This window comes from Alosa alosa, chromosome 3, assembly GCF_017589495.1.
Source record: "Alosa alosa isolate M-15738 ecotype Scorff River chromosome 3, AALO_Geno_1.1, whole genome shotgun sequence".
Taxonomy (NCBI): Eukaryota; Metazoa; Chordata; class Actinopteri; order Clupeiformes; family Clupeidae; genus Alosa; species Alosa alosa.
The window spans coordinates 16,490,809-16,505,536 of NC_063191.1; the positions used below are offsets into that span (position 1 = coordinate 16,490,809).

At 43.0% G+C, this 14,728-nt stretch overlaps 1 protein-coding gene across 1 annotated transcript in view; it reads right to left on the minus strand.

Annotated features, from left to right (window-relative positions):
* b3galt1b (UDP-Gal:betaGlcNAc beta 1,3-galactosyltransferase, polypeptide 1b) overlaps positions 1-14,728 on the minus strand; it is a 67,685-nt gene that overhangs the window by 23,600 nt on the left and 29,357 nt on the right. Inside the window, exon 2 of the mRNA XM_048238760.1 lies at positions 13,712-13,763. The gene's annotated coding sequence lies outside the window, so the exon portion shown is untranslated. The remainder of the gene's footprint in view (positions 1-13,711; positions 13,764-14,728) is intronic.

Below are 14,728 nucleotides of genomic sequence, written 5' to 3' on the forward strand. Positions count from 1 at the left end.
TGTTCACTTTGAGCATGTATGAACTGAACTTGAACTAGTTCAGAAAAGCTGTGAACTGGCACAACACTGTTTGAATCACAAGACATTGCTTTCTCATCTCTTAGTATTTGATTAGCGTGGTTACGACAATCACAACCAGAGACAAATTGGACCGTATCGGATTAATGGAAATTATGGTGATGCAGGAAATCAACAGGAGAAACAAATTAATTTGCCATTATCAGCAAAGGTGCCATCATTTCTGGAGACTCATCAGTATACTCCAATGCACAGTGCATCTGTTTCCCCAAAACGGGGAAGAAGCCGCATTTTGTGTGACTGTCGGTGTGAATTCTGCTGCCTCTCCCCCCTCTGCCTGTGTCATCCGACTCTTACACTGTGGTTGTCGACAAAATCCGAAGCGCTATGTTTCAAGTCAATGACAGGCAGCTAAGATCTTTTTTGTCTAAACTGCTTACATTATACAAATGTGGTATTCAAATGAGCGAGAAAGCCTATGCATGTAATGGCTTTTAAACCTGATCACGGCTGTGTTGTGGTGGTAATGAACGAAAAAAAAAAAAACACACACACACACATCACTGAATGCAAAATAGGCTCCACACAACAAATTACCATCGTTTTTATATTGAGAAAGCCACTTCAAAGGCTGGACGGTAGGAGCTGATCTGTCCTCAGTAGCAGCGAAGGTGCCAAACAAACACACCTTTGAAAACAGAGCAGCATGGCTGTGTGACTCCACGTAGGCCACATCAAAGGCAAAATGGATGGAAGGGAAGGTGCAGCACAAAATAAACCAAAGCCTGACATGCCTCAGGTCACACCAGACCAAAACAAAGGCTCTTGAGACAACACTGTGTGTGTATCAGACTCAACCCCTCGTTCTGTAAACACAAGTCTCCTGGATGTACTGTGTGCATGAGCAGTTCTGCGCAAGTGGAGGTAAAGTATTATCAATTGCATAAAGACAATCACATGACAGGGAGTTGTACGACCTTGTTCTATAGGAGAGTAAATCATGCTGTTTAATTTGTGGGAAGCGTATAGCACACAAACTAATCACGAACGACAGAAACTGCCATTTGGCAGACCTTAAACATGCATCCTTATCAGTGATAACAAAGCTCTTTTTTTTGTTGTTGTTTCAACAGGGGGTTTTCAAATTGCATTGTTTTGTGTGAACCTTACTTGGTAACAAGGGTCCCCTATGGGATATGGCCCACAACCACCATTACACAATGCCAACTAATTGTGGTTTGCAATTCAATCTATTCCCTTTTCCGGCAGCATGGCAAAGTAGTCCACGTCTGTGTGGCTGGGAGCAGAGGGCCAATTAAATGGGGCTGCTCCCATTAAAAAACAGAACATCAGTGGATTTATGGCCACAGCTTGTTACTGCAGCAATCAAGTCCACTAAACTGTGGAAACATTACCCTTAACCCTGTGTGCTGTAAAACCAGCCTCGTTGCCATAACTACATGTGCTTCATCCAAAACAGTTTCGTTTCTTGCGGGGTTCAGCAGATTCTTTTTCCCTGACACCTATGCACCACACTGCAAAAAATTATATCTTACCAAGTGTTATAATCTTATATTAAGATTAGGGCTGTCAATCGATTAAAAAAATACATACTCTAATTAATTAATCTCAATTAATCACATATATAATTTTTGCTGTGAAAGTATTTTAAATATTTAAATTCAAATGAATCATTGAATAATCAGCATTAGTGACATTAAAGTTCAAAAATTATTTTATTATTATTTTCACTGTTCAAATAATTGCCATAATAATCTATGATATGACCTAATAGGAAATAAATTCACTTATTTCTTTGCATTGATGTGCGACTATAGAGTTGATGAACTCTGGTGATATGCAAATTCCTTGCTGCAGACATTACAGAGGACTTTATTTTCAACACTCAACACTATTTTTATCAACACCATCAGGCTGTTTTTTAAAAGTAAATGTTCCGAACAATGATCCAGGCAGCACGTTTTCTTCTCTCTCCTTCATTTTACAGTCTAATTTTTACTGACTAGAACGGCTCGGGGTCAAAGGTCATACTGAATCGATTAATCTGCACTAATTTTTTTAATCAGTTATTTTTTCCCAAATGAATTAATCGAAATGAATCAGTTATTTTGACAGCCCTAATTAAGATAAAACATCTAGTTAGTATTGTTTTTAGTATAAAGATACTTACTTTGAGCTTTCTTGTATGATTATTTGATTTAAAATAAGTGAAAATCTTAATTAATCTTAAATCAAGACATAAAAAGTAAATTGATCTGCCAGTGGAGTAAGCAAATTTACCTTAAATTGTCTTATCTTAAAATAATCTTATCCTAATCTAATCCTCAATCTTATCTTAAATTAAGATAAAATGACTTACTCCACTGGCAGATACATTTACTTGTTTTTATGTCTTAATTTAAGAAGATTTTGACTTATTTTGAGTCAAATAATCTTACAAGAGAGCTCAAAGTAAGTATCTTTATACTAAAAACAATGCTAACTAGATTTGTTATCTTAATATAAGATTATAACATTTGGTAAGATCATTTTTTGCAGTGCATCCAAAATGGAAGGGGAGGTGACGCGAGAGGTTATGTCTCGCCATCAAAAGTCTGTTGCCTAGGAGCGGATGTCTGTAAGCAGGTTACGTTTTTAAGAGTCAGTCAGAGGGCGGAAGCTGGCGCCGGCGTTCTGACAGAATAGGAGCAGCAGTGGGAGCCTGAGGAGGGGCAGTAAGAAACGAGAGTGCTTATCGCCACAGTTCCTCACGGAGCGGCGCAACTCTTCATATCTCACTCACTGGATCGCTTCCGCTACTGCCAACACTGGCACTGATGCCCACACACACTGGGGCTGGACAATTCCCCATATTCAAGTCATTAGGCAACCATCAGTTAGAGATACTGTCCACCCCGGGCCACCTCTGTCATGCCGAGGTGGGGGAGTGAGGGGGTATAGGTCAGCTACGCCTGTCCATTTTCCTGCTCTGGCAGGTTGGGCCTTTCAGCCCGTTCCAAGACCACTGATTGCCTGAGCAGACTAGCTCTCTAAACAGGAAATGATGCAGAGTCAGGCTCTGAGCAGCGGTCAGGTTTCTGGTGTGTGATGTCTGGTGGTGTGTGCTTAGACGGCTGGGTGGAGAGGGCTCGAAGTGGCTTTCTGAGTGATTGGCAGGGGCTGATTAGGGGTGGTTCACTAGCAAGGACTGATACCTAAGCGTAGGTGACCACAGAGAAAAAGAGAGGGTTTGGACATGTACTCAGAAGGGTGGAGGAGTATTAGTGATGGTGGGGCTGGAAATGTAATGGAAGGTGTCACTCCTCTGAACAAATCATCAGGTGGACCTTTCTACTGTGAAATGCGTCGGTGTGTGAACCAAAAATGTGTCAATTATGTGTCAACTTCTGAGATGTGAACAGCCCTTTCGCCTAGTGATCCTGCTGGTGTTTCAATCTGATTCTAGTTGATCATTTTTTGTTCTGCGTTTCAATAAAACCTTCAACCAAAGGATGAAGTTAAAGCTTGCTAAAAAAGTTTACTCACTACAACTAAGTAGAAAATCTTTCAATTCTTCAACAAATTAATTGCATTTAGTTTTCATACACATGTTGACCCTTCCAGTGAGTGTCAATGTTTTTACATTGCTCATCAAATTTAATTGGATCTAGCCTGATCTGCCATGGCAACGTGCCACAGTACATGTGTACCTCACAGCTAAACTGACTCATAAATAAATGAATAAGATAAATAAGATCCATAAATAAATAAGATCCTTGATTACTGTCCGAGACCTAGGCGTAGCTGCTCCTTATTTTATAGCATTCCAATAAATCCTCTACGGATCAACTTCCAAGGGGGATATTTATATAAAATAGGAGTAATAGGTTATCTGCGCCTAGGGTTGCCACCTGTCCAGGATTTTCCTGATTGTCCAGGATTTTCATGGTCTGTCCAGCTTTAACCCTCTCTGATTACAACTCTCATTCTGTGGCATTCTGCATGGCCATGGCCACTATGTACCACTAAGCGGGGTGACCAGTGTACCCTCTGGGTGTACAGTGCCTGTAAGTACCAGCACTTACATCATGTGAGCACAAAGAGGGAGGGAGAGTGCTAAAGCAGAACACAGCTCATACAATATGCTGTTCATTATTAAAGAGATTTGACATCTGCAAGGGTATCACACACGCTCATGGAAATAGGCCTGGCCTGTTCAATTGAAAGATAACAGCGCTCCTTTGAAACAGCTTGTGGAAGAAACCTCAGTGCGGTCTCTGAAGATAAATGGACAACAAATATCACAAAGCCAGAGCAAAAAAATCACAGAATTATCTTGCGCTGAATGGGCAGGAATAGAAATTGCTTTCCCCCGGAGAATGTTTTGCTTTCCTAGCACCTAGCACAAGGTGCAGTGACCAAAATGCATATGCCAGAGGCAAGCTGCTGACATCTCCGGGAGTTAAAATGTGTGTAACTTCTTGGTAACCTTTCTCCACCTAGCCTATCACCATAATGCATTATTTAAGGAAATGCTGCGAGGCATGGCTAATTATAATCAGTGAGTCACTTTGCCAACTCGCTGGGGACCCTACTGGGTCACAGTTTTTCATCTGTAGATGAAGCCGAAGCAAACATAAGAAGAGGTGTTCTTATAGTCCAGGCCTAGCTTGGGTTTTAGACAGAAGCCTTGACATAACCTTTTGTCAGGGCTGCCAATTAGCATAAGCAACTTGATGCTTCGGATTCTAATCTTCGTATCTTCTTGGATGCTATAAAATCAGAACAAGGCAATTATAATCAGCGTTTAAACCCCTAGTTAAATAGCTTCAATTCCTCATCAGCTATTTAAAAACAGTATGCAGAGGAGATAATATGAGGCATTCCAATGGTTGAAAAAAAATGTGATTAACTCACAGATAAAAAAAAACCTCTTTATGTAATTTGGGTGCTATTGTGTTGGAGCGAGGCCGTTTATTTATCCTTGATATATAGACATCTGTTGCTACAGCCAGAATTAATACGCTTCCCAAAACAGAATTACAGCTTACAGCGCTGCTGGTCAACCATTCATTTTCTGCCCTCACGTCACCTAAGAGAGAAGCCAGAGAGCGATGCCATCTCAAACGCTGATGAATGGGAGTCCACATGAGAGACGGTGCAACCGTTTTTTTTGAAAAAGAAAAGGGAGATATTTTCACAATCACGCCGGCAACTCACATCGATTCTTTTTCTTTCTTTTGCGCGAGTCAGAAAAAGCAAACAAAACCCCCCCTGGATACTTGCCTCACCTGGATTTAATCTCAAAGAGCATGAACAAACAGCAGGAGGACAAATCCACAAAGGAGCTCAGATGTCATCCACGGTGAGCCTGGCATCCCTCCCTCACCCCCACTACCCCCTTCAGAGCCCTATGTTTTGGGCTATGGCTCGCTGAGGGGATTGCGTGTCGGACTCCAGTGATGGATGAGGAGATGGAGGGAGGTGGCGGGGCGAGGGTTTGGGCGCAGAGGCCCAGCAGAGGAGACGAGCAGCCGGAGGGACTGCAGCATCGGCGGGCGTTCGACTCGCTCACTCAGTGTCAGGAGCCGGAGGGACGCCAGAGGACGACAACTTTCTCTCACTCTCCTCCCCTCCCTCTCTCCCCTCCCCTGCATTTCTCGCTGTCATCTACGTCAGCTGATTTTTCCTCCTCTCTTCTCTCAGTCCACTCTTGCTGCTAGTACAGCATCTCTCTCTCTCTCATCCTTCTTCCACCTCGATTGAACTCTTCCACTCCCCCAGTCTCCCTTTCATCCTCTCTCTCTCTCTCTCTCTCTCTCTCTCTCTCTCTCTCTCTCTCTCTCTCTCTCTCAATCCTCAGCTACCCCCCCAGTATGTTTGCTTTTGAGTAATTGCTCGAGAAGAGATGTCATCTCGCAGAGGTGACACCCAAACGGTCCTCCACGGCTAAATCGCTGGAGGCACGGACGGACGGTTGTCTGAGGCCACGGCTGCAGTGTGGCCACTCACTCTGGGGCAACAGAAGTGCACCACCTCTCTGTTTTTAGTCTTCACAACATGTCCTGTTCTAAAGGCACCCAAACATGTCCTGTTCTAAAGGCATACAAAGGAGCCCACAGTGCATCACGTGGATGGCAACAGACCGGCGCTGCCAAATGTCCACGAACACCCTACTCCACTCTGTGCGGTTACAAAAAATGCATGAGGCATCTTGATTACATTTCCGGACCCTTCCAACAGCAGTGACTGATAAAACGTTAATCCACTAGCAGATGGCCACACCAACTGTGTAAGTGGAGTGACTTCAAGACTCAGAGAGCACAGACATTTAGGTCATGTGACCGAGGCAATACCCCACGGAGAGAGAGAGACGGACAGACAGAGAGAGAGAAAGAAAGAGAGGGAAGGAGAGAGAGAGAGAGGAGGAAGGGAAACATGAGAAAGAATGCAAAAGAAAGAAAAAGTGAGACTTAAAATCAAAGGGGATAAAAACACACACACCTTTTTTTTCTCGACTTGTCTACAGGGACTTTGTGGTAGAGCGAGTAACTGTGAGAAAGTGTCCTCGAACTGGATGGAGAAGAGAAATAAATAAATAATGAAGCTGCACATTTTATGGTGTCAGAGACGGAAATGTTCCCCGCGGAAGTTGCCGCCACAAAGAATTTATTCTCAGAGGAATTTTATTTAATGTAGCCTATACCTAACCAGATGGTAGAAAAAAAACAGCATTTACATTTTACTCTCTCATCTGGAATAACACAAGACATCAGTGTGACCAGATCCCAATGGCTTGGTGTAGTTAGCTGTATGAGCATTTTTCTTATCACAATGCCAGGCCACACAGTTTCACGACTGAAGCACACTCAAGCATACTTGTCTCTTCTCATACATTATAGGGATATTCCACCATTTGGGGAATTACATTCATTTTCCACCTCCCCTTGAGTTAATAAATTCCAATAAATTCCAATAAATTCCAGCGTAATAATCAGGAACGTTGCGAACGTACCATGGGCGCAGCAGCACAATGATATCATGCAGCACCTGAAAATAGTCCCCGTAGGCTAACTTCCTGCAACAAGGTTGAGCTGCAGCAGACAAATAGGTTAGTCACAGGAATATTACGCCTGATACTGTATATAGTTCCATGTCAAATCAGCCTAGAAAATCGGCACATTTCCTTTTCCGTTAGTCTTATTACACTTTCTAACTTGAGAAGAGACAAGTTTTAAATAGGAAAATTACCGTAAATCTTAGTCACTTTTAAGCGTGATATCAGCGGGCGAGATGCTAAAGGTCTAATCTGATTCAATGATCTATGCTAGGCTGCAGCTAAAAGTGGTATCGGCAGATTCGGAGAACAGCTGGATGAACTTGAGAAAGGTAAAAATCGATTGTTTAACTCAAGGGGAGGTGGAAAATGAGTGTATTTCCCCAAATGGTGGAATATCCCTTTAAATGTTTCTTTTTTTTTTGTAGGAAAGGATGCACTTCAGCAGAGGTCTGACTTGCAGTGTTATTATTATAAACAAGAAATGTGAGAGCATGTTTTAACCCTTAAAGGAGGGGAATGTTGAGAAATGAACGTTCTAAAGAATATCTGGGTTCATTGAATTCAACATAGAATTTTAGAACCTTCAATTGTTGCGGAACTTAGAACGTTCAAAAACCTACTCCTTTAAGGGTTAAGGGATAACCATGTTACTGTAATACTGAATATCAACATGCTGCTACTGTAAGACTGGACATGTCCATTTGTCTCATTTGACTTCTTGGGGGAACACAATCCATCTCTGCATTGCCCTGCGACAACAAAATAAACTCATCAAAGCGATATTGCTTAACCAAGCACACCTGATCCCCCCTAGTCAAGGGCATTACACTGTGGCTGTGATCAGGTGTAGCGGGGCAGGAATAAGGAGAAAACATGCACCACAAGGGTCCCACGGGAGAAGCACTGGAAAGCCCAAGGACGAGCTGAGGTGTGCGTCTACTGAATTCTAATAGCAGTGAATGCTAGTCTCATTAACAGAGACAGCACTTGCAGCACATGCTCTCTGGTTAAAGGCTTCCACTGATGTGTGATCCCTCTGAGCTTCTGCAAGGAATAATTTTCTCTTATATGGAAACAACCATATAATCTCTACTGTTGGTATGTGGAATGGTATGCTTAGCTTGAGAAATGTGTAGCATGACACAATTGCAGCAGCTCAAGTAAAAACAACCCAATAAAAACTCTTGTTCCTATTACAGTACATTAACGCATGACCATTCACACTTCCCATTGGGGAGGAACTATTCTGTGGAGACGGGAGAGCAAAGCTCATTATCTTTTCTCTGATGGCAGTAATCTTTAATCCTTTAATCATTTAAAGAACATAGCTGCAGTCTTCAGAGGAGGGGTTTCAATCAGTCTGACAAGTTTGGCTCAAGCAGTTTGATTTGAACTGAATATCCCTTAATTTCAATAGATTATTGTTTTGAACCACTACCAAAGATAATTTAAACTTTCTGATTAATACTTTCATAATCAATTAACTTTCTGGACTAGACTTCCACTGTCGTGTGTGGAAGGAGCTTGAGATTCATGAGGATCACAGCGGAATCCAAAGTGATCCAGAACCACCTTGTCTGACAGCCGATTCATTTCCTCCGCCTTATCTCGGGACGTTAATAATCAATACGAGTGGAGACCTCTGGGTTTGCTGTTTGCTGTTGTTAACACAGTTGTTAGAGTCAGACAGAGAGAGAGAGGGCGAGAGAAGGAGAGAGAGAGAGAGAGAGAGAGAGGGAGAGAGAGGGAGAGAGAGAGATGCAGGTGGCTGAGATGCAGTAGAGCAAATTAGCAGTAAACAATGATGTCTGGACTCAAGTCTCAGCTGGTTTTAAACACCTCTGTATTCAGAAAGCAATAAACATTGTTTTCTCACTCTCTCTGTCTCTCTCTCCGAGTCAGTGAAATCCACATAGTGTGCAGACGACGGAGGAGAGAGCCCATTACAGACCGCCACCCGCCCTGTAGGACGCCCCTCCTGCCAAACACACAAAAAGGGACCAGAAATAAGAACTCGGGTTTGGGGTGAGCTGAGTTGAGGGAGTCTCTGTGTGTGAGTAAATCCGGTTTTAAAACGTAAAACTCCTGTTCAGAGAAATGATTACAGCCAATGTATGCCGCTACTACCCAGGCGGCTGCTGTAAGGATTTGCGTAATCTGCAGATTTTCTCAGTTATGCTGTCAGCTGTTGGTGCATGAGGCCAGCAGTCTGTTTCAAGGAGAGAGTAGAGGGCAAGTGACTTGTGTGCTGGCAAAAACATCTTCACAAAAACAACAGTGAACAGAAAAGGACAACTCCCACAATTTGCAATTCAGTAAATTGTTCTTACCGACGTGACTCCAGTCCCACTCTGCGCACCTAGAATGGGCAGTGGAAATAGCTGGAGCAACAGGACTTCTAGGTGCCATCCAAGAGCACAGTTACAGACTAAAGTGAGGACACAAAAAACGTCCCCAGTTGAAATAACTGTCCTTACATGGTAAGATCATGGATATCATGGCTGGGACATCCAAGGACAGAGAGCGCCTGATATTGGTGTCACAACCCAACAGCAATGCTATGCTGTCTGCAAGAATGTCTGCTTCCATTCTTGTTTTGATTTCCCCAGACGAACATCTTATGACCACAGCTCATAGCCGCCCCGAGGCAAGAGCTAAACCTAACCTTTGTGCCTTTGCATGCACCAAAGGTGTGACAACTCCGTGCAGTGCTGCGGGCTATTCAAAGGGATAAAGTCCAAGAATGTTCATAATACCAAATATGACAGGAACTGGAAATATAGCCTTTCTGTTTGCATTGGTTATTACTGGGCTGTTAGCTGGAGGCACATCTTATCAATTTGCTCTCCCCTCTACACCCCACATATTCCGAAAAACAACTATCTGATCACAGTGCATCAAAATGATGACTGAAACCTCCTCTTAAAACTATCAACATCTACGGTATACGGTATACAACATGAACAAAAAATCCAAATCTCCCAGAACCCATCTGCTCTCCCAAGGCCATCTGCCACTACATGTTGCATGCTCTAACTTCTGCTATTAAACACCGACGCACTGTTTTGATATTAGCTGCTTCTGGGGACCACTTTCAAAACTTAAAGGGAGGTGCTATCAACAATCCATAAATCAGCTGCACAGGCGTGTGACAAGCATAATCATCCTGTGATCATTGAGGCACAAGAAGCAGGGCAGGACTATGAGCAAGCCTTTATGTGCACTGCCACTTGGGCATACCTGGCATACCAAAGGCTTGCTGGATATTTATCATGTTCCTGACAACCATTAACCTTTTTGATAGCTTTGACCTCCTATTGACCTCAAGGGAAGCCAGAAGTCTGGAGATTCATTGCTCACTGGTGATTAGACACATCAATCCATACGCTCGCTCTCTAACACACACACACACACACACACACACACACACACACACACATGCACAACTTGGAGTACTGTACATGGAGACATACTCAATTTAAAAAATTGAGTTTCAAAAATCCAAAAGTTCGCCAATAATTTATCAAAGTGCCCATGTGTGATGTGTGAAATCAATTGCTTTTTTTCCAACCCCCACTTAGTTATTGATTTTAGTGAGTTAAATATATCAGTCGATACTGTTTTCCTACTTGGCCACCCATGGCAGGGATTTGCTGCTTAATAAACAAGCTTGCCTGCGTCTAGTCATATCAAAGTGATTGCACTGCAATCTTCTTGAATGATGCGTGGGACTCCTTATGTTTCTCAGCCATAAAGGTAATGGCTTGCTATCAATAACAAACCATTCAAAGTTTAAACCATAAATCTACCCGGGGCAGTGCCAATGTCATCCCCCAGGAGCTCACAGTAAAAGGCAGGGAAAAAAAACTCTTCAGCATTACATTCAGTTCCAATATGAATCTATATCACACCTTTTTTTTGGGTATCTGTGACGGGAAATCATTGTTCTTTGTTGGAACATGGCTCACTTAGTGCAGATGGAGCTCAGTGAGTAGTTCCTCACAGGAATTTCCAACCGCTGAGTTCAAACTTGACTAAGACTGAACAGACCAAGGGAGGAGAGCAGAGAGAGAGAGAGAGAGAGAGAGAGAGAGAGAGAAAAAAAAAAAAGTGTGAGTGAGAGAGAGAGGGAATGAAAGAGAGCGAGAGAGAGAAAAGGAGAGAGTGAGTGAGAAAGAGAGATAATGAGAGAGCGAGTGAGTGAGTGGGTGAGAGAGAGAGAGAGAGAGAAAGTTGTGGATTAGAGGGCTGCTCCCAGGTCTCCTCTGGCATCTCTATCGCTGTGCTCCAGCTCTGGGGTGCTGCTGGGAGAGGGGGGAGAGGGGAGGGGTGCAGCCTCCACAGCCTCCACGCTGCTGCCAGGGCTCTGGATTAAAGACACTCCAGAGACACGGAGCTGCACAGAGACCTCGAACACGCTGCATTATTGATGAGCCATTCATCCAACCACTACCAACACTCTGCCGCCAAACCCCGCTTAATGAAATCCCACTTCAAGGACACCAGGTTTGGTGGGGCGGACAAGGCAAATAAATGCAAACATTAACATGGAAAACTATCTTGTGGTGACAGGGTGCACAATGATTATTTGAAAGAACATGAGAACACAGTGGCACAAGCGTTCCCCATTTCATGTTGTTAAAACATTGACTCACAAGCACTACATCTCAAGGCTCGGATCTCTCAACGAATTGTGTTAATGGTTCATCTGCTTAATTAGCTTCAATAATTCATGACTGATGGATTGGTGATATTGAGTAATTAATTAAAACAAGAAGGAGGGAGGGGGGATTTAAAGGGTCGTTAATTTGACGGCGTCAATCACTCTTTTTACAGAGCAGTGCGGATGTCTCAGGAGAACAAGTGCCTCAGGAGCAGGGTCATGCTCTGTCTCGAGCCCTGAATGGACTCACTCTCTCTCTCTCACATACACACACACACACACACACACACACATTTACTCATACACACACACACACACACACACACACACACACACACACACACACACACACACACACACACAGTTAAAGGCATTGGAGCAAAAAGAGAAATCATAGGCATAAGACACAAGTGAGAGTGTCACAAGGTAACCACCACTACATTGATAGATCTTAAAAAAAAGATCTGTGCGTACTGAATCTGCATCAACATCCATTCATGGTAGGATCCACAAGCCGTTTGCATGTGAACTACGCTAACTGATCTATCAATAGAGCATCCACAGAGCCAACAGACCTTTCCCACCTTCACCCAGTGACTCATGTTCATCATTATTTATGGTGCCACACATTTACCCTCAGAGCCAATTCTATTTTTAAGAAGGAGCGGCCTACGTTTAAGATGAAGACTTCAGTGGGTGAAACTGGGAATGAAATGCTTTCAGAGGAATTATCATGGGGATTCCATGACTAAATAAATAAAATAAATAAAATTAAAAAAAATGGTACATGGTGACACGTTAACATCCACAGCAGCCACATCTCCGTCAAAAAAAAAAACAGTAATCACATGCTCCCCGGCACATACCTTGATGAATGTTTCATTTTTTTTACATACACACAACTCCACCCTTAAACAGTCCACCCCTGTGTCTCAAAGGCCTGCCACCCAGCATTGCCCTCTCCAAGACCCCCATTAAAAGAAAATGCAACCAAGAGATTTTAATGAGCATGCATGGCCCGCATTTGCCTCTCAACTCATTTGACAGGGCGCTCGCCTGTGTTTGTGGAGTCCATGATTCAGGTCTAATTTTAGCCCCTCAGATGCTACTCAGTGGACCTAAATCTCATTTTTAGGAGAAGTTTAAATGTGGCCCTGATGCTTCAATGGATGCTAATTGCTCTTTGGTCAATGCACAGATTAGACTGATGCTATTACGATTCATTAGGCACCAGTGTTCCTTTTGGACTATTTAAGAATGGTCCACTTTCAAACCTCTTTCAAAGTAGAATTACCACATTGCGGTGGTATGCCTCTGAGTAGCCATGGATTTCTGGACATATTTGTATTGCGAGGCATCGATTATAGAGTTGAAAGGAATCTAACCAGTTCATACCGAATTTGAAGGACGCTGCTCAAGACATTCTTGAGATATCGAGTTCACAAGAATGGGTCATAAATGTGGTCACAGTGACCTTGACTTTTGATGGAGAGACGGATGGACAGACAACTCTGGTCTTGGCTATCACTGGTGCAGTGGCATAGAAATTAGTTTCCTCAAATATCTTTTCATTTTCAAATGTGTATTGGATGCTAAGCACAACAACATTTTAGCACCAACTGAGTTTAAAACAAGGAGAGGCATCACACCCTCCATTTGGTAAAATAATGACCAACTCAAATTGCCAACTCAAATTACAACCAGCATGACTTCCCATCCTTCATTTCCTTCCCTTTATTACCAGTAACCTTGTGTTGCTTCACAGCTCTCTGTGTGCCACTCATAAACCTGTGTGCCTGAGAAGACCGTGGTCCACTCATGCCCCTGTTGAGCATGTAACACAGGACTAAGCCTTTCCACACAATCGTATGGTCATTTCCTGAAGGAATACCATGCCTACAAATGTAAAGAATAGGTAGACCAGAGGTATTATGGTTGTCTATAGTATGATAAATTCATATTGACTTCACCTTAAACCCCTGGCGCCCCTCCAGATCCATCACGGCGTCTTTCACTCCAACACTGAAAACAGAGAGAAAAAAATATTATTAGAGTGGAAGTGAGGAAATGAAATAAATCGAGAGAGAAAGAGAAAGGAAGTGAGGTAGAAGAGGAAGGTAGGAGAGGAGAGGGGCTTTATGGCTCTGTCAGATGCCCTGAGAAGAGAAATTGATCATTAGCCATGGTTAGTTTGGGGCTCCGGTGTGAGATGGACTCATGGCTGGTGGGGCTAGCCTGTGATGGATGCTGACACATCTGAGTTAAAGAAGACTGCGGGCAAAGTCTACTGGAGGAGAAATCACAGCAGAAGTTTCCATGTGAAAGCTTTCTTTTGGACGTAAAATCACTGAGTTTTGAGTTGGCAACTGACAAGAGTTGACTCATAGCAATAGATTGTTGTTTACCAAAAAGAAAGCGCACAGTTACAGAGGTATATCGTATTCCACTGTTGCTGCTGTTACTATGGGAAAATCTCACCACCATGGCAACATCAGTCTAGTCATTTTTCCACTGATGCAAATGTCAGACTTATTGACATGTTCTACAGCACAGGAAATGAGAGCCCTAAAGACCCCTGTTGCGGAAAAGGTCAGGATGAGCACTCTGTAATGAATCTGTATTTTTGACCTCATTATCATGTTCCCGTGGATGACAGTGTTGACAAAAAGGGGAGATACACGCGTATCATCGATCTCCTCCTGCCCTAATGCAAGGCTCTTAATAACTCCTCATGTGGCACCGATTTAAATGTCAAAAGCTATATGGCGTCTCCAGGATCTTCATTAAACTGCCTTTTACTCATGCCGCTAACGTAGCATGTACATCGTCAGAGTGAAACAAAACTGTTCTGAACATAAATGATTTTCCATTTTGGAAAGAATTTGTGAGAGATAGAGAGAGAGAGAGAGAAAGATAGAAAGAGAGAGTAAGGAAAAAAGAAAGAATGAAAGAAAGACAGACAGATCTCATTTCAGGAGACCTTGTTC